We start from the raw sequence: 18,500 nt of genomic DNA on the forward strand, positions 1-18,500 counted from the left end.
CTCTCCGCCTTCACAAGCTCCTCGAAATAAACATCACAGGAGCCCGCGGGAAAAAAAAAGAAAAAAAAGACCCAACCAACCAACCAAAAAAACCCCCCAACAACATCAAATCCGCGCTGTATAAAAACGTAACTAAATTATTTAAAATTAATTTGCACTTTAACTTCCGAAACAATTTTTCAAATCCCATCGCCCGTGAAAATAGATGTTCAGATCCGCCGTTTAATTAAGGCAGAGTCTCTAGCAGGGAAATAAAACCCCGAACGTCCCATTTTAATCTTTGCTGCAAATGTAGCTAAGGCAGAGCCCGGCTCCGCTCCTGCCGAGGCGGCTCTCACCTCGCCTAGAGCAGAGTATGGTGGATTTTATAGTGTTTTTATCTGCATATAGTTAAATCTTCTTGCTGTTCTAACTAATCTGCTGGAGAGGGTTTCTTTAGCTCTTTCCTGTCAGTCTAACTTCCCAAGTGTAACAGATGCCGCTCTCAAGCGGTCCTTTCTGCTGCTTTTCTTTATTCAGCCTCGCATATTTCTCCCCATGATCTGGGTTTCCATAGAGAGAGGAATAAAAGGGGGACCATGGCCACAAATCCCCTGCCCCATGCAGAATAAAAGAGCCTTATTCAATAGCCGACCCCGTCTGGACATGGGAGAAAAATAAGTACATGCAAAGCTACTGTTGCAAGAATTTGTAACTTATTTTTCATAGACCGAAACCCATTAAAGTTTTTTTTTCAATTTAAAAAAAATTTTTAAAAAAACTTTCTGGGTTCGGACCGTGCGCTCCAGCCCTCTGGCTCCGGGTGCCCCCGCCCCGGAGAGACCCGCGTTTGCCTAACAAATAACTCGCTTTAATATCTATTTTTTCTGCTAAATCTTTGGCGTGAAAAAGCTCGCACAATAGCGGGAGGCAGCACCGTCCTGGGGCAGCGAGAAGTCGCTGGAGAGAACCCCCCGCTTTGAAGTGCAGGGATTGTGTGGAGTCCCCCCGGCACAGGCGGGACCGGGACTTTCTGGGGTCACCCGGGTGCGTGGCGTCCCCTCGGTGTCCCCCACGCTCGGGGCAGGGTGGGCTGTCCCCGCACCAACCCCGCACGTTCCCCTTTAAGAGCTCCAACCCAACGCGGGGTGCGGTGTGTTTGTGTTCCTTAGGAAGGGACCTGGCACAGAGCGAGCCCAGGAGCGCGTTTGTTATCGTGACAGAGCTGAGTTTATTATATTTAAGAGATTTCTTTTTTTTTTTTTTTTTTTTTTTTTTTTTTTGCTCATTGTTCATCCGCGGGAGGGGAAGGAGAAAACAAAAAAAAAAAGAAAAAAAAAGGTCTAAAAGGGGTTCGTTTTGATTGTGTTTAATACAGCATGAAGCTCGGAGCGGTAAGCTGTGCCTCGGTGTCGTGACCTCTATATAGAAAACTTCACCTTCAACACAAGTTCACTTTGGAGACAGGACGAGTTAGATTGCGCTTGGTGGGAACAAGTGCAAATTTAAAAACAGAGTCAATCATAACGGGGGTGGGGGCTGGGAAAGGGCAATTTAACCGTTTCTGGAGCCAGGAGTTAAGGTTTGCATTGTGTACATCCAGGCGCTGAAGCCCAGCCACCCATCAGGGCTGAGAAAGCGGCTCCTGGAGCTCCAGAGAGGCTTTGGGAACACCTAACCTGCGTGGGGGAAGCTTAAGAAGCAAAAAGGAATTTACAGAGTATTAGCAGAAATTAGCCAATACCGACACAAGCTCAATTAGTTCCTTTTTTTTTTTTTTTTTTTTTGGTCTCTGTTGGCTGCTCTTGAACGTGAGTAAATGCTGTGCAGGGAGAGAGGAGGGAGAGAGCCACACACTGCCATCTCAGAGCCCCAGCCAGGAGATGGACTGACAGATTGCAAATTAAACTAGTCCTAATGTAAGAATGAAAGCAGCCCCCCCCAAATCTCTCCCAGCACCAGCCCGGCAGCAAAGAGCCCGGCACGGAGGGAGCGTGGCTGCGGCTGGGCTGGTCCAGGGAGGGACAATAAAGCCAGTCCCGGGCAGGAAAAAATCACAAGGTAAATAGTATTTGTATTCTAACTGCTGCGGTTTCCGAAGCGTTTTGGGCGACTCCTCGCTCCTCTGCTCGAATCGCCTGTTATTGTTATTATTATTAATATTTTTTTCGACGTTGTTGATGTTTGAAAAAGCGTACTTGCTGCGGGAAAAAAAAAATGTCGTTCATCCGTGCACTACCCCGTCACGTTCGGGTCACTGTTATTTTGGAGCCGGGTCGGTTTTAGCGGGTCTCGTCTCGAACGTTTGGTTGACGGAGCAAAAAACCATCAATATTCCGGGAAGTCTCTCCAAAGTGCACATTTTGTGCTGCGGGACCGGTCTGGCCGTTTATTAAATCCACGAATTGAAACGTCGGGTTTTGTTGTGTTTATGGAGAAAATAGGGATGGGGAGAGAGGGGGCTGCGGCCGCGGACCCTCCTCGGGCGGTGCGTGGCAGCTCCTCGAGGTCACGGCAGGAGTTAATAGACCCGCACAACAATGCGGGTCCCTTCCCTTCTACGTAGGCACTTTCCTCACCGTGCCATTCACACAGGCGTGATGACAAGAATGCGTTTGTTTCATCCCGGACCGAAATCCCGTGGTTTTTTAGTGATTTTTCTTTTTTTTTTTTTTTTGCTGTGAAGCGTCTCCCAGCAAACGGGGGGATGCGGTTAAGGATGGGCACCCCCAGCTCCTGGGCAGCTCCTGTCGCGCCAGAGGCCATCCTGCCCGAGCTTTAGAAATAATCCACACACAATTCCCGAACGGACAGATTCCTGCTCAGACATATTTAAAGGAAAATGGGTTGGATTTGAACACGCACTAACTGGCTCGCTAGTTAACCTCTGTTGACTAATGAGACACTGAAGACAAATCGCTCTATTCCTTGGATGACAAATACCTGCGTTGCTGTTTGGTAGCTTAGCGAGCAATTTCCATGTGGGGTTTGGGGGTTTATGTGTTGTGGGTTTTCCCTTTATTTATTTATTAACTATACGTTTTTCCAGCTGTAGCACTCATCGTGCAAAGCATCCAGCGATGCTCCTGATTCCGCAGAGGGACTGAAACGCCTCCTGCATTTTGAAGCGCCTCGTCAATCCTAGATTTACGTTTAGAAATACGTAGATGCTGCTGCTAATTCTTGTTTTGTCACAGACTTTCGCGTGTTTACGGCTTGGTGGAAAGTTTCCTGCCCCCTTCATTCAGGTTGAGCCTACCAAAGCTGTTACAAGAATGAACTTTCAGGCCAGGCTGCGTTGCTAAAAGATGTTTCCTTCGTGAATCGCGCTTGGGCAAGGCAGGATGGGGATGGGGGTCGTGAGGCAGGTTGGGCGTGTGCGGTTCCCTGGCACCTCATGGTACATTTTCTCTCCAATCTCGCCCAGGAGAATCCCGGTGAAAGCCCCCGGAGGCTGCAGCATCCCTGCCCCTCTGTGCCCTCCCCGGGCGGGGGGTCCCGGGCACGGCGGGGGCTGCGGGGGAGAAGTTCATGGGGAGGCGGGCGGACAATAAATCACCGCGGGCCCCAGGGCACAGGGAAGCGCACACGGGAGAGTCTCCATCAAAGGGGGGGAGACAGCCCTCGGCTGCGAGAAATAAATGGGAATAAATCAAAGCAGGGGGTGCCCGGGGCAAGGGGGATGCTGAGCCGGCCCCGCTCCTCCCGGGAGCGCCGGAGCAGAGCCGGGGAAAGGCACTCTGCAAACTTTTAATGAAATCACCGGTGCTATCGATTTTTGTGGGTTTTCTTGCCGTGCTTCAGACATTGGAAAGTGTCCCTCTGGGAATGGGGGAGGGGGCAGAAGGCAGCGGTGCAACGCGAGCTGTATTGGACATGCAGTTATTTCATATTTTCGAAAATAAACGGCGTCTCTGAGGGTCCTCCAGAGAGCAAAGGGACTCCAGGGGCGCTTGAGCCAATCCATAAAGCTCGGGGTTTAGGCGTGCAGGTGTCAGTTTGCAGGCCCCTCGTGGACCTCTGGGGGACTGGACTGGCTGTTATCCCCGCGATCCCTGATGGAGAACCCCGGGAAAGCCGGCTCTCCTCCTCGGACAACACAGTTTTGAAGTGCCACATCCAAGTGTTTCCTCTTTGCCTCTTCTCCAAACTGTTTAGAAATTACTAGTAGCGGATAAGTAAATTGCAAGTAAACCTAGTGAATTAGGATGATTCTCTATCAGTTTAATTTATGTTTTATAGTTAGTTTAGCCTTCTGATTTGATTGCCTTAGTAATGTGAATTGCCTACAGCTGCTGATGATACAGCTTTAATTCTGTTTTAAAGGTCATGTAAACATGTGCCTGTAGCATAAGGAATGCAAATTCAATTCCCTTTTAATGCTTCCTCACATTCACTTCACAGCCTTCACCTAGAAAATTAGCAGGATTTAATAGGGAACCGTGTGACTGTTGTGATTCCATTAAAAGCCCCTCTCACCCCCAGGCGTGGCTCTCCCGGGCCACCCCACGCCCGTGACACGGACATGGATGTGCTTCCCACGCCCGTTTGGGGGGAAATCGAGGTATTTTCCTCCCCGGGATGGACTCATCACCTTCACGTGGCAGCTTTAGCTGCAGGTAATTATCCCAGGGCTGGATAACCCGGCGGCGTCACGAGTTGCCCCTCAAAGCAGCGGGAGCATCCCACAGGTGTACACCCATGCGTAAGGCTGTAGTAGAGCTGCGTGTGCCCTTACGTCACGGTGAAAAGCGATGCTGGGAAAGAGAAAAATGGATAAAAACACTTGTTTTGGGCCGAGGTGGGCTCTCCGCAGCAGCAGGGGGAGAAGCGCGATGCCAAGGTGATGGGCGTCAACGAGAGACGCCTGCGCCTTGAAGACAGGCATCGTCGAATTAATTTTTAAACACGACCAACCCTGAGTTCATCAGAGATTGCTTCAGCCCAGAGTAGGTAAAAAAATTAAAAAAAAAAAAAAGGGGGAGAGAAAAAAAAAATTATGATACCACTCTGTTCCCCTTGTTTCAAAGGGGTTTAGTGAAGTTGCTGGGAAGTTTCGCCTTTGAACGGGCGGGCTCTTCCCGCCTAACGAGCGGGGAAGAGCGGCAAAAAAACCCACTCTGGGGCCGCTTTGAAAAGGGAACGATGTGTCATTGCATAGCGAACCGGGGCGAGAGGCGATTTCGCGGCCCTTCCAGCCGCAGGGACCCGGCCAGGGCCGGGCGAGCGGGACCGGGAGCGCCCGGAGCCCCGGGGAGCCCGGACCGGGACCGGGGGGCTCCGGGGGAACCGGCCCCTCTGCCCCGGGGGGCTCCTGCGCTGTGACAGTGGGGTCGCAAAAGGTACCCCCAGCCCTCCTTTGGTGATGGGATGGTTCCCTGCGCTCAGGGGGTGCCTGTGGGATCCCTCAAACACTTCCCGTCTGCCCGCGGGGTGCCGGCAGCACCCTCCTCCTGGGCTTCATCCCCAGCACCCCTGCGTCCCCACGAGCATTCCCACACCTTCATCCCCAGCACCCCTGCGTCCCCACGAGCATTCCCACACCTTCATCCCCAGCACCCCTGCCTCCTAACCAGCATTCCCATCCCTGCCTTCATCCCCCATCCCCCCTGCCTCCCCATCCCCGGCTGTGCCAGGGCCCCGTGGGCCACCCCACACTCCACTTGCTGTGAAAATGGTTCATTCGCCCTCAGCACCCACCCCCCCGAGGCCAAAGGAGCCCGGGGTGCTGAAGGCACCTGCCTCCCTTTCCCTGAAGTGAGGGATCCACACCGAGCCCGTGTCTCTCCCTCACAAAAATGAGCGTTTTTTTTCTCAAAATCTAAATCCTTGTAGTAACAGCTCATTGGTGATTCTGCTAATGTTGCACACCTCATTAAATAGCCCCAAACACGAGGAGGTTTAAATGACTTTATTGAATTAAAAATAGCATAGGAAATCACCTATGGTACTTTCATCAAATAATTACTGTAAACTTTATACATACAGCCAGAGATTCCCTTTAACAAATCTATTCATAAAACACGCGGGGGTTTATTTAATGGCTGAAATAACTTAGAGCAGCACAACTCGCTTGAAACATCGAGCCACACTCGTGCACTTCCCTAATATGTTCCTGTGTGTTTCCCTGAGTGTTTTTCTTCCTTATCTTTTTTATATCTGAAGTTCTATTCCCCTCCTCTACTCCATGTATTTGATCATTTTTTCAAGTCCCTTGGCTGAACCAATCTCTTTTCATGCAGAGGATAAAAAGAGAAAAACTTCAAAGTAGGTTCAGGTAATTAACAGCTGAGGGGAATATAATCTAAACCATAGGCCCTGCTTTGCACCCAGGTCTGCTTTCAGAGCCAGCCGGCAAGGGAGTGCCTATTCCCTATAGCATCCAAATCTGCTTCCTCTGAACAGCTTTGCCAGGCCTCCAGTTATCACATCTGCATTTCAAACACCATGTCTCTGGCATTAATTATTAATTAGCCTACAGTCACCCCAGAGGATTTAAGTTCCAGCCTGCACATACTTATTCATTGACCTCTATCTTAGTTTTTGTTGGAAAAAACCCACTAGAATGCTTAATAATTTCCTTTCTCTCAGACCCTCTGTTCTAGTTTCATGGCAGGGAAACAGTATATTTTGAGATGGAAAATCACAGGGTTGTCTAGAAATTTGTTTAGAGCAAAACGTTATGTCAAGAGTTTGAACAAACCGTTTCAAAAGATTTAGAAGGAGTTTTGTGTGAGTGTTTTTACCTCTGACAAATGAATTTATGGATTTCCCAGAACTGAGAGAAGGTGGATGCAAACACGAGGCGGTTTGGAGCTGGGTGGAACAGGGCTCTGTGTGCACTTTAAAAATACAAACTGGATTTAATTACTGGGCAGCACATTTATAGGATCAAACTAAGGCAAACGTTTGTTTGAAAGCTCTGGGGTTACTCTGCCATTGACACGGGGAAGAATGAAAATAAAAGTGCTCTTGCAAGGCACGTTAGTGCTTGGGCATTAAATCTGTGCTCCATCCTCAGGAAGATGGAACTGCAGAAGTCTGTTTTGTATCAGTCCCAAGGTAGTTTGGAAGAGCCTCTTTAGACATTAAAATAAGAATAAATCTTACTCCTGCTTTCTGAGCCGTCGTGTATCTTGACATTAAGGTTCTGGTGGCAAAAAAAATACAAGTAATCAGGTTTATGTGTATCTCTTTTTCAAAATGCTCCATGAAATTCAAAGTGTTTGTCAGAGCTTGGATGAACTGTGTATTGGATGCTGCCTTTTGTTAGTGGATTCTGATGCCACAATATCCCGCCCCCCTGATTGAGTCCTTTTTTAATGCAATTATCCCTGGACAAACTTCCCTAAATATTGCCGTGGCTTCTCGTTTTTATTTGTGGTGGTGCTATCTCAAATAATCATTGAGACATAAAATATTCCTCCACTTTGTTTCCCAAGGAAGTGTTTAGTCTGTAATCACGAGGTCAGACTGGTTAACTTCTGTGCCAGCCTAGAATTGATTTTTGAAAGCGTTTAATCTACGCCTAAGACTCTTTGAATTTCTATTTAGTGAAGGATATGGAAGAGAGCTCTGATGCACAAACACACGTGGTTAAACTGCCGGGCTATCTCGGGAAACTAAAATGCATTTTTCCAAAATTGCAGCTAAACCAGCCCTTTCTGGAAATCACAAGCCTTGTGTGCCTGTGCTGCAGTAAATGAGCACCTGAAAATAGATGTAGGGACTAAGGCTGTTGACTTCCATGAGGGATCTCTCTCCTCAGCCTCCCTGAGAGTTTTGAAGAGTTGGCTTGTTGCTGTTCTTTTATTATTTTCCCATTTTATGAACAGATCTGGGGAGTGTTCAGCATTCGGTAATAACTAATTCTGCCTCTACTTCAAATATTTAGAATAATTCTTACATTCCATTCAAACAGCAAAAGTGCTTCTATTTCGCAAGAAAAAGAGGAACAGAAATACTTCAAATTTAATTTCCAGGAAGATGATTCCCATTTATAAACCAACAGATTGTATCTTGGTGCTGAAGAGGGAAGTAGATCTAGATTATTTTAATAAGACATCCAGGACCTTTTAATCACTTCTACAGTGATACTAATACCAGTAATAACAGTGATAATGGAAAAAAACCCTAGTGTGAAACCAGGGCTGGAATCTGTTCTTGGTAAATGTCAGAATGTTTCTGAAATTAAAACTTAGCTGTTAATGTAGCTCTGTACTGTATGAATATTAAAGAGGAATAAGGACTAAATTTCTTCCACAGCAGAGTGAGGTGTTGTTTTAGAAAACAAACCACGTGGCAGCTCCATTTGCAGGGAGGGATCTGGGGTGATTTTAAGGGATGGAGGGGGGGCTAAGGGTTGCTGGGCTGGGCTCTTGCTGGTCTGAGCCCTCAGATGTGTCTTCTCGTTTTTCCTGTCGTTTACATTTATTGCCATTTATTCACCAGGTTCTTGGGATAGAGGTTCCATGCCCCAAGACTGGAAAACTGTTACCAGTGCTGTTAAATTACAGTTTTGTGTGGTTGTAGTGCCAGGAGTGAGGAAAGCATGAATGTACAGATACAGTGGGTTTGACATGTTGTGAAATATTTGTACTGTTCTTGTTATGAGAGATGAATTTCTATAAGAAGCCTATTTTATGGTTCATTTTATATATATTTGCATTCATAGTTTTCTGTTAAAGCTCAAATATTTTACTCTGTTGGTAAGAACTAACCCTTGGCAAGTCTGGAAATGCTTTGGCCCCTGTTGTTATCATACCTTTCTTTTTTTTTTTTTCTTTTTTTTGTTTAAAATAACTCCTGCAATAGTTTTCCAGCAGTGCCTGACATCCACCAAGGACTGAGCTGTAACTGCATTTTGTATTTCGAATGTTTCACATGAACATGTCTTGCATTCAGATCTGTAGGTTGCAGATCACTTTTTATGTAGAGAAGCCACATGGGTAATTCTGATTTTCAATTACTTGAAGAGTGATTATAGTAAAAGACTGTTGATTCCTGGTGTGTTTGAAGGCCATGGGTATCTCTTGATGAAGCCTTGGATGTTGTGTTGAGGGAATCTCTCCCACCTGTGCACTTGTAGGTGGGGAAAAAAAGCTCTTGTACAAAGAGCGGGTGAAGGTGGAGATCTCCACAGGTATTGCTGTGTCAGCAGAGGTGGGTTCTTGTTAGATTAGGAAGAGAATGTGGGGCCAGACCCTCAGCTGGCATCACTGGGCATGGTGGTACTGGAATTCGGGGGGCAAGGCTGAGTTCTGTGAGTGGGAGCTGTGCGTGGTCTCACCGAAAGGGCGAACGAGTGACATCAGAATTATTTTGCATAATGCCCGAAATAACCCTGAGCCCCTCAAGGATCCTTTGCCTCTGTGATGGTGCCGTGTGGGAACGAACCTGCAGCAGGTGGAGGGGGCCTGGTGTGAGGAGGCTGTGAGCAGAGATTGTCAGTGAAGGGCCGGGGGGTGTCCCAGAGGCTCAGCCTGTGACAGCAGTGGTGACCCCAGTGTGGTGCCCGTTCCCGGAGGGGTTTCTGTGTGTGCCCAGAGCACCAAAGCCCACCTTGAACTCACCGTTTCCCTGGGTACAACCATATCATGAATCCACTCCTAAGCTTTGCTTTGAGCCACCTCAATCCTAAAAACCCCAAAGTGTGACACCCTTAGCCCCCTTGCTGCCCCCAGCCTGGTGTTTCATCTCACTCTATAAAACCCGTCGTGTTTTGACTCTTCCCGAGGCAGCGCTGAGCACTCGGGGCTGAGCCTGGCCCACAGCCAGCCCACAGCCCCCTGCTCGCTGCCAGAGCGACCTGCAGGGTTTGTGGGATGGTTCCTGCCAGGCAATCTCTTGGCACAGCCGGGCACATCCTGCCTCTTGACCTGCCACCTCCAGCCCGGAGCCGCCGTGCCCTGGTGGCATTGGGGCTGCCCTGGTGGCACTGGGGTCACACTCCACAGCCTCCCCCTGCCCGGGGTTCCTTGGCACTGCCTCTAGGTAAAGTTTTAAAGACTCCATAGAGTTTCCTATCCTCTCCCTTTCCCTTTTTTTTTCTTATTTGTTTTATATGTTTGCTTTTTTCCCCCCTATTTTTTTAGTTTCTTTTTCCCCCTCCACGTGTGAAATCACTGGAGCTGCACTTACTGTCTTTGTTGGGGGTTTAACTTCATCATGGAATGAGTTAATGGGGCCAGGATGCCCCTTACAGCAAATTATCACAATTTGGGTGACTTTTTATCAGCTGAAAGTCCATCCCACTGGTGGCAAATAACATGATTCCTGAAATTAAACCCTTCATCACCAAAATCATAGAATCTTAGAATGGTTTGGGTTGGAAAGGACCTTAAAGATCATCTTCTTCCAACCCCCCTGCCATGGACAGGGGGACAAAAAACATGAACAACATATTTAAAACTTGTTTGTATATGCAATCCAAAGAATAAGGATGATGTTTTGGAATTTTTGCCTATTATTATTAAGTTTTTAAATCATAAACCAGAGTGTATGTGTGTGCCGTGTAACAGCTACCACCAAATCACACGTAACACTCAGTGATAATTGTGTTCATAATTATGGAGTTAATTGAATTTCTGTAACAGTTAAAATCCAGCATATAAAAAGTCTCCCAAGATTGAATGTTTTAGTTAGGGAAGAACGGGCTCTTTTGGAATATTGAGTAAAATGAAAGTAGTTCTCATATACACACGAGCTGAAGACTAATGAAATAACCTCCCCAGATGAGTCTTTTCCACAAATGCTGTTCCAAACGAAATGTGGGATCACACAGAAGCCATGAATTGTTGCAATGCCCTGCAAAGGAAAAGCAGTGTGTGCTGAGGTATTGGAGAACTGGAGAGACACATTAGAGGAACTGCAGCATCTGCATCTGCCAGGCTTGTGAGGCATTAGGAGCGCTCTAGAAATGCACTGCTGCCAGATCAGCTCTGCTATTAACAGTGGAATATTGTTACGATGGGTTAGAAAGTCAAATTTTGCCTTAGTGTTTGACTGTAAAAGGCTGGTATCTTTTAGTTTTTAATTCCAATTTTTATGTTGTGATCCATTCAGTGTTTTTGTGCCACTTTGGGCCACCTTCAGGCTGATTTACAACTCACCAATTCCACAGGGGAGTCACAGGATGTTATACTACACAGAACGTGGACCCGTGTGTCTGCTGTGTATTATCAATTGATTTAGCTTTGGAGAGAAGAGAATAAGGGCAAGAATTGCCAATATGTTTCATATTAAACCTGGATATCTCATCGTGGGCAGAGGTGTCCTCCTGAAAATGAGAAAGGACTGATAGAAACTTATTGGAGTTCTCTTCTCTTTTCTCTTTTCTCTCTTCTCTCTTTTCTCTTTTCTTTCTCTTCTCTTTCTCTTTCTCTTCTCTTTCTCTTTCTCTTCTCTTTCTCTTCTCTCTTTCTCTTCTCCTCTTTCTCTCCTCTTTCTCTCCTCTTTCTCTCCTCTTTCTCTCCTCTTTCTCTCCTCTTTCTCTCCTCTTTCTCTCCTCTTTCTCTCCTCTTTCTCTTCTCTTTCTCTTCTCTTTCTCTTCTCTTCTCTTTCTCTTCTCTTTCTCTTCTCTTTCTCTTCTCTTTCTCTTCTCTTTCTCTTCTCTTTCTCTTCTCTTTCTCTTCTCTTTCTCTTTCTCTTCTCTCACTAAGAAAAATAATCCCTTTTTGTTTTTTTCTAAGAAAGAATTTTTTTAATATTACTTATTCCAAGAACAGTGGCAGCTAAACATTTTTAGCAATGAAATAATACGCATTTGGAAAAAACCAGCCTCAAATGTCAGCAAAGATAGTAATGACCCAGCCCTGCAGGAAATGCAGCTTCAATACCCCTTTTCCAAAGGATCATGTGTGGAGTTTCATTATTTTCTAGTAAGATTCACAGGAGGCTGTTCCTTTTAATATCCTGTTTTTCCTACTGACGAGATCGACCTGAGCGGGTAAAATATAAAATATTGATAATTAGACCTCGGGTCCCTCATCTTTGGTAGCAGAGTTTCCCCTCGCTGCTCTTTTTGTTAAAAAAGTTGCCAGTTGGTTTCGGTGGCTGGAATTTATTTTAAATATTACTGCTGTGAGTTGATGTACTAAAAAAATCTCCGAAGTCCCCCCGAAGTCCCCCGAAGTGCAGGGGGGGTTTATTTGTGTTGTCTCTCCCTCCCAGGCCCCGCTCCCCTCCCCCAGCAGCCGCACTACAAAGCGTGTTGTACAGGGACTCCATTAATCCTACATTTCCTAGATGGTATCTGAGGCACAGTGGGTTTCCACAGAAATTAATTTGTCCTGACAACAGGCCTAAAGATTGGAGTCCAGGGATCACTTGGCAAATTCCCTTTAAACTGAGCACAATAATAAACAGAAAGCTGATAACGACAGTTCTCAAAGACCACACAGAGGCCGGGCCCGAGCCGAGGGCTCGCCGTGGATCCGCCGGTGCCTCCGATAATGGCACCGGGGCTCGGCTCCTGAGAGGAAAATGAGCCTCTGCTTTATGCACCTTTTAATACCCCAGCCCTGGGCAGGGCTGACTTCAGCCAGCAACCTGCCTTTTTAACTCCTGTCTACAGTAACAAAAGTTCGGGACCGATCTGGCTCACACCGCTCTTATTTAATATTTATGTCATGTTACACGGCCTTTTTATGTCTTATTTTAGTATAGCTCTACTTTTCTCAGTGCACCTTCCACATGTATATTAACAAGAGTTGAACAGTGGGCAAAGTAATATTTCCAGGGATGAGTCCAGAAAGTTCACCATTTAAATATATTTTCTTTGAGGCTGTGGCAGTTTAGGGTTCAGTCGTCTCCTATGCAATAATTCCTTTTAAGAACAGTAAAAAGCATTTTAGACAGAGTTATTGCTTGTTTGCTCGGTTTTATTTATCTTTGCCTTTGGTGCTTATTTAAATGCTGCTGTTTTCCCAAAGTTAAGGTAGGGAAATATATACTAGTAACAGTGAATAAACAAACATTCATTGGGTATTTTAGAGCTTGTCAAGATGAGAGTGTTTCAACCTCTGATATTCATCAATATAGAATTTAGAGTTTTGATGATAATTAGGATTTGTGACGTGTCAGTAAACCTCTGCCAGCTGCATTGCTGAAAAAAGTAATCACAATATTAAGAATTAGGACTGATGGGGTGGTGTTAAGTAAGAGATGTGTTGCATAACTTTTCACTGCTTAAGTACACGGTATGGAATGATTTAAGGAACGAGTTAAGAAAAAGGAGGACAAGTTAAAAAGATGCATGAAAAATGGATTTTATTATTGAAAGAGACCTTGAAAGTAAAGGCTAATTTCACTCTCAGCATCCAAAATCTGAAATAACAGGCTCTTGAGGCAGAGGGGACTGTGTAACTATGTTAAAAGGATGATCCTAAAGGTCTTTTCCAGCCTAAGCCATTCTGTGATTCTCTGAGGCAAGTGCTGCACTTGACAGGTATGGCTGCACCTAAACAGCACGAGGCACCTTTGATCACTTTTAATAGTGCAGATGTTTCTCTGAAGATGAAAACTCAGCACCTGATATATCCAAACTCGGTGAGCCTTAAACGCGGCGCCTCCTCCGCAAACTTCCCCCCCACCTAAGGAAACTCTGCTGGGCTGGAGATGAGCAGCGATGCTGAAGCTGTGGACGGGTCGTGCCCAGGGAGGGCAGGAGCAGGTGGGTGATCCAGGTCCGTCCCCTCCATCCCTGCTCCCAGGGAGATGGCAGGATGCCAGCGGCAGCGTAGTTACGGGCTTGGAATGCTGTGCCCTTGGCGTTTGTGGTACAGAGCGTTTATGTACAAAAAAAGTTCTGTCTCACGTGCTTCTCCAGCACAGCTGATGCCAAAACTATCCCTGACTCTGATAAGGGCAGCACCAGGTTTGTTATCTAAGAGCTTAACAAGCTGAGAGGTGGGACCGTCTTCCTGCTGGAGAGGGGAGTTTGCACCCCACCTCCCTGCTGAAAAACAAACCCTCTTGCTTTCAGTATCGACTTTAAATTAGTTCGTACACCACGAATTAATCAATTACAGCCGCTGTATTTTGGAGATGAAATTCAGGACGAGCAGGGCAATTTGTATTTGTCACACCTAAAGGACTCTGTTGTGCCGAACCACGAGGGATTTGAAAACAACCGATTTTAATGCTCTCCAGCTCCTCTTTGCAGAGCCTGATGCAGGAGCAAATTGACTTGCTGTGCCTCCTAGTTCTGCAAAGGAACAAACCAAAATACTCCCCTCCACTTTTTTTTATATCCAAATCACTCAGTGCATTTCAGTGTACAAGCTATTAGTTGTTGTTTTTTTTTGAATTTGGATCAAATCAGGCGTTTTTCCCCCAGCAAATAGTTCTCTAGTGTGCTTTATACGTTTGATTCAAAGGCCTGTGTATTATTTGATGTTCTTAGGAGATAAACAATAAACTTTTGAATATGTTTTTTCCATTTGAATACAAGCCTAGGGATGCTTCACCCTGCATCCTAAAGCCTGATTTCCCCTGGGACTCATTATCATGCAGCTCACATGTTCAGTCACCTACACTGTTGAACTTACTATCAAATAACCTTCGAAATGTTACTAGTTATTACGTGTCAGAGGGCAGATTTATGATAAACTAACTTTGAAACAAAATAATGAATTCTCAGCGTTCTGTTTCCAGCAGCATTTCTGGTAATTTTGCTGGATTTAAATCTTAAACCAGTAAGTTGCCTTTTTCTCTTATTCTGTCATATAAAACAGCTCCCTCCCCTCATGAAATTTCTGCCTCTTTAAATATGGTTTACAATGATTTCGGCACTGCCTATAAAGAATAAAAATGAGAACATTTGTCTGGGAGCTCCCCAGCTGCCCACTGGAGTTCATTTGTGATTAAACTTCCAGAGCTTTCTAACTTGGTGAAAGTTAAATTAACTTAACCCTTAGCACAGTCCTTCCCGTGTCCAAAATCCAGCTGGGCAATAGATGTTTGCAGACAGAAATATTTGCTCCTTGTGCCTTTTACTGCCAGTATTTTAAGGGTTTTGAGTGATGTTCTTGCATTAGAGTGACAAAAATCAACAGTACTCTCTTCTCAGAGAGCAGAAATGTGGTTTAGGGCAGAGCAGAGGGGTCTTCCAAGAGGATATCCTGAATTTCAGCCCCCAAAGTCCATATTTAGGGATCCAAATAATTGGCCAGTTTTCAGGAAGGCTGAACATGACTTGGGGGGTTCTGTAGGCACTTGGCCTCTTTTAAATGGCAGCCAGAGCCACCAGAACTGTTAATGAGATTGTCTCAGAGGGATGAAATTCAGGTAGATAAATGCTAAACACTCATTTTGGAGTGATTAGAGTAGAAAACATCTACAGATGAAATTTCAAAGCACACTATGTCAAAACTGAAGTCTGGCTAATTTGGAGAAAAATCAGTGTAGCTGCTCTGGGATCAGTGGAGTTTTTTTGGTTGTATCTCAGATGAGGATCGGGCAGATTATTGTCTGTAGGATTTTCATCTCCTACCAGACGAAGTCTGGGCTTTGAGATATTGCTGATCTGTGTGGAAAGTGCTTGACCCAGGGTAGGTCTGTGAAGCTGGGGATAGAACCACCATCTTCAGGGCTCTCTCTCATCTCCTGTGCTCCCTTCACTGTGATTATGGTTCTCCAAGGGCGTTTTGGGCAAAAGTTCCATATCAGGCTCTCTATTAATATTTATGCAGCAATTCGGGAGGTAATGCATTGTTAAAATACAAGTTGGAAATTTAATCACTTTTAGCACCAGAAATTATCTGTTTCTACATCAGATAGAAGGGGGGGGGGCTATCATTACAATATTCTAATTTTTTAACCAAGTTATTTGCCAGTTCTAACATGCCTTGAATTAAGGGGTAATAAATGATCTTGTGTAGTTGAACTTTTTCAAGGGAATGCAAGGTGTCCATGTGAAATTCAATAGGAAGAGTTAAAAAATATTTAGAGCAAATACATACTGAGTCAGTAGGTCCTTGGACCAGCGGTGCCATGTCAGTCAGTCCCTGTCTTCCTGTGTAGGATGCTGCTGTACATGGAGACCAGTGGGATTTGCCCTTTGCTTCCATGCAATTCCTGCTGCCTAAATGTAGAAAGAATATTTTTATCACTGATATCACTTCATTTTTGCAGCTGTCTGCTCACATCAGGTTAGTAATATAAACTCTGTCAAAGAGCAATCTCTCCCTTCCACAGGCTGCAAAACCCACAATTATTATTTAGAGTTAACCTCCTAGGAAAGTGTTCCTTATTTAAACTGTTCAAGCCCAAAAAGAATTGTTAGTTATTGTTATCTGAGGACCTCCTACAGCCTTCCCTTGGTCAAATAAGGCTCCTTTTGTTTTCAGTGGGAGATTTTTTTTCTCCAAGACCAAGCTCTGAGCTTTCACGCGAGTGAGATAAATCCAGTGAAAGTAAAACATTAATTAAAATGTATTAAAAAAAAAAAAAAAAAAAAGAGAAAATGTTGTAGAAGAGCTTGGTGCTCAAATAGAGCACTTTTTTTTTTCAGGTCACTTGGCTTTCTGATGTCATTTCTGGCAGATTCGTTAGCCCGGCTCCATCACGTTCTGCTCCGAGCGATAACGTGATGGGAGATGATCAAAGTGAGAATGCTAAAGGCTCAGGACATTTAAAAACTGTTCTATTCTGGAAATCCTTCTCAAACTATAAACAGATTACATTAAAAAATCTGTGTTACCCAACATGGTTGCTCATCATCCTTTTTTAGGCGGAACTATTGAGAAGTTTTTGGGGTAAACAGCCTTGAAGTCTTTCTGACGGCAGGTTGAAAATTCCTCCGGAATTTTAGGCAAGCCAAGCCTCTCTGAAATGGAATGTAACCCATTTCTGCTGTTAGGTGTCTTGTTTTAATCTTTCTACTTGAAAGTGGTAAAGCATATGGGTCAGATCACCCACTCCTGCTAATGGACACAATTCCATGGACTGGGGTGTCCAATTATGCCAGCTAAAGATCTGACTGTTGCTGGGTTTTATTTCCTTATTTTTCTTGTCTTCCCGATCTTTGACCCTTTATCAAAGGAATGCCGTCTATAATATGATAATAATATGAAATTCTGAGCTCTCTTTCTAACAATATATCCCAAAGAATTGTCAAGATGCTCACCTTTGTGGGAAAAGCAGCTGATGAGCAGTTTCAGCCTCGTGATTGTCTTTTCTTGGCACAGGGAGGAACTTTGGTGCCTCTCCCTGGCCTTGCTGTGGGATATTAACCCTCTCAACATTTCCCTGAAACAATTTCTCTGTGGGATGAGTGAGTAAACAAACTCATTGGCAAGTCGACAGAATGACAGGAGGCCATTTTTCCTAATTTTAGCACATTTTGGTGCTCAGGAAAGTGAGAAATTTTTGAGTTTTGAAGGGCTACATCCCCTGGTGCTCTCGCTCAGTGTGAGGATGGGGCTGGAGCTGCAGGCAGGAATATCCAGGCAGTGTGACCCCTCAGGGATGTAATGGAGCTACCCGGGGGTATAAGGAGGATTTAGATCTCCAAGCAGGATTTGACTTTGTATTTTGATTTATGGGCTGAATACAAATGTGTGTTTTAAGAAGCCATTAGAGTTTGTGATTTGAAATATGCAGAGAGCAGGTTTGTGTAGGAAAGGTGCTGGGGGCTCCTTGCACAGGCACACTTCTTTTTAGAGAAAATGGCAGAGAATTGTCTGTAGTGAGAAAACTCTTTGCACCAAATCAGTGATGGAGTGGTCAGGAGCAGGATGATCCATCACTCCCTGTGGTGCTGGCTGAGAAAGTAGGAAAAGAAAAAGAAATAGGGAATACCTGTGCTGTGATTCACTAAAACATTGAGTCCAGATGTATTTTTAATTTAAATTCATGTTGGTGCTGTTGGTAAGGCCACAAAAATGCTTGAGAATTGCTGGGGCTTGTAGGTGCAAATAAAGAAAGGCATAGCAGGACGGAGTGGACTTGGCCAGAGCATGGCTACAAACTGGGATGTACTAAATGTTGTGAGAGAAATACCAGGACAATCAATTAAAATCTGTGGTGAGAGGTTTTGGCACCTCCCAGCCTCCCCACCCTGCTGCAGGTTGTAGCTCCTCTCCTTGGGTGGCAGCAGCAGCTGCAGCTGCTGACCCTCATTTGGTGCCCTTTGGCTCTGCCTTCGCTCCAGCTCTTCTCGTTCGGGTAAATGCTGCTCTTGTTTGCGAGAATGGAAATCTGGAGCAACCCCTCTGCCCTTTCTGGGGGTGATTCTCATCTCCTCCTTCCTGCAGATGGAGCTGGGAGGTGAGGGAGGAAGGCTGCTCCTTCCCAATATCCCCACACCCTGCAAACCCCAGGTGACTGTGCCAGCCACACCTTCAACCTCTGTGCATGTGAGAGCTGCTGTTGTTCTCTTTTTTCCCCCCTCTCATCCAAGAGCACTTCCCTTCCCAGCTCTAACCCCAGCAGTGCAGGAACCCTGCATGCAGCCCACAGTTTCTTTCCTGCACCTCATCACTGGGAGAAAAGGCTGCCTGGCCATGACAAACTGTGGC

At 45.5% G+C, this 18,500-nt stretch overlaps 1 long non-coding RNA gene across 3 annotated transcripts in view; it reads left to right on the forward strand.

The window, feature by feature from the left end:
• The window catches only part of LOC108499337, an 86,754-nt gene that overhangs the window by 1,010 nt on the left and 67,244 nt on the right, over positions 1-18,500 (forward strand). The gene's annotated exons all lie outside the window — the stretch shown is intronic.

The sequence above is a fragment of the Lepidothrix coronata genome, unplaced genomic scaffold (genome assembly GCF_001604755.1).
Source record: "Lepidothrix coronata isolate B3197 unplaced genomic scaffold, Lepidothrix_coronata-1.0 Scaffold2, whole genome shotgun sequence".
Lineage (NCBI taxonomy): Eukaryota > Metazoa > Chordata > Aves > Passeriformes > Pipridae > Lepidothrix > Lepidothrix coronata.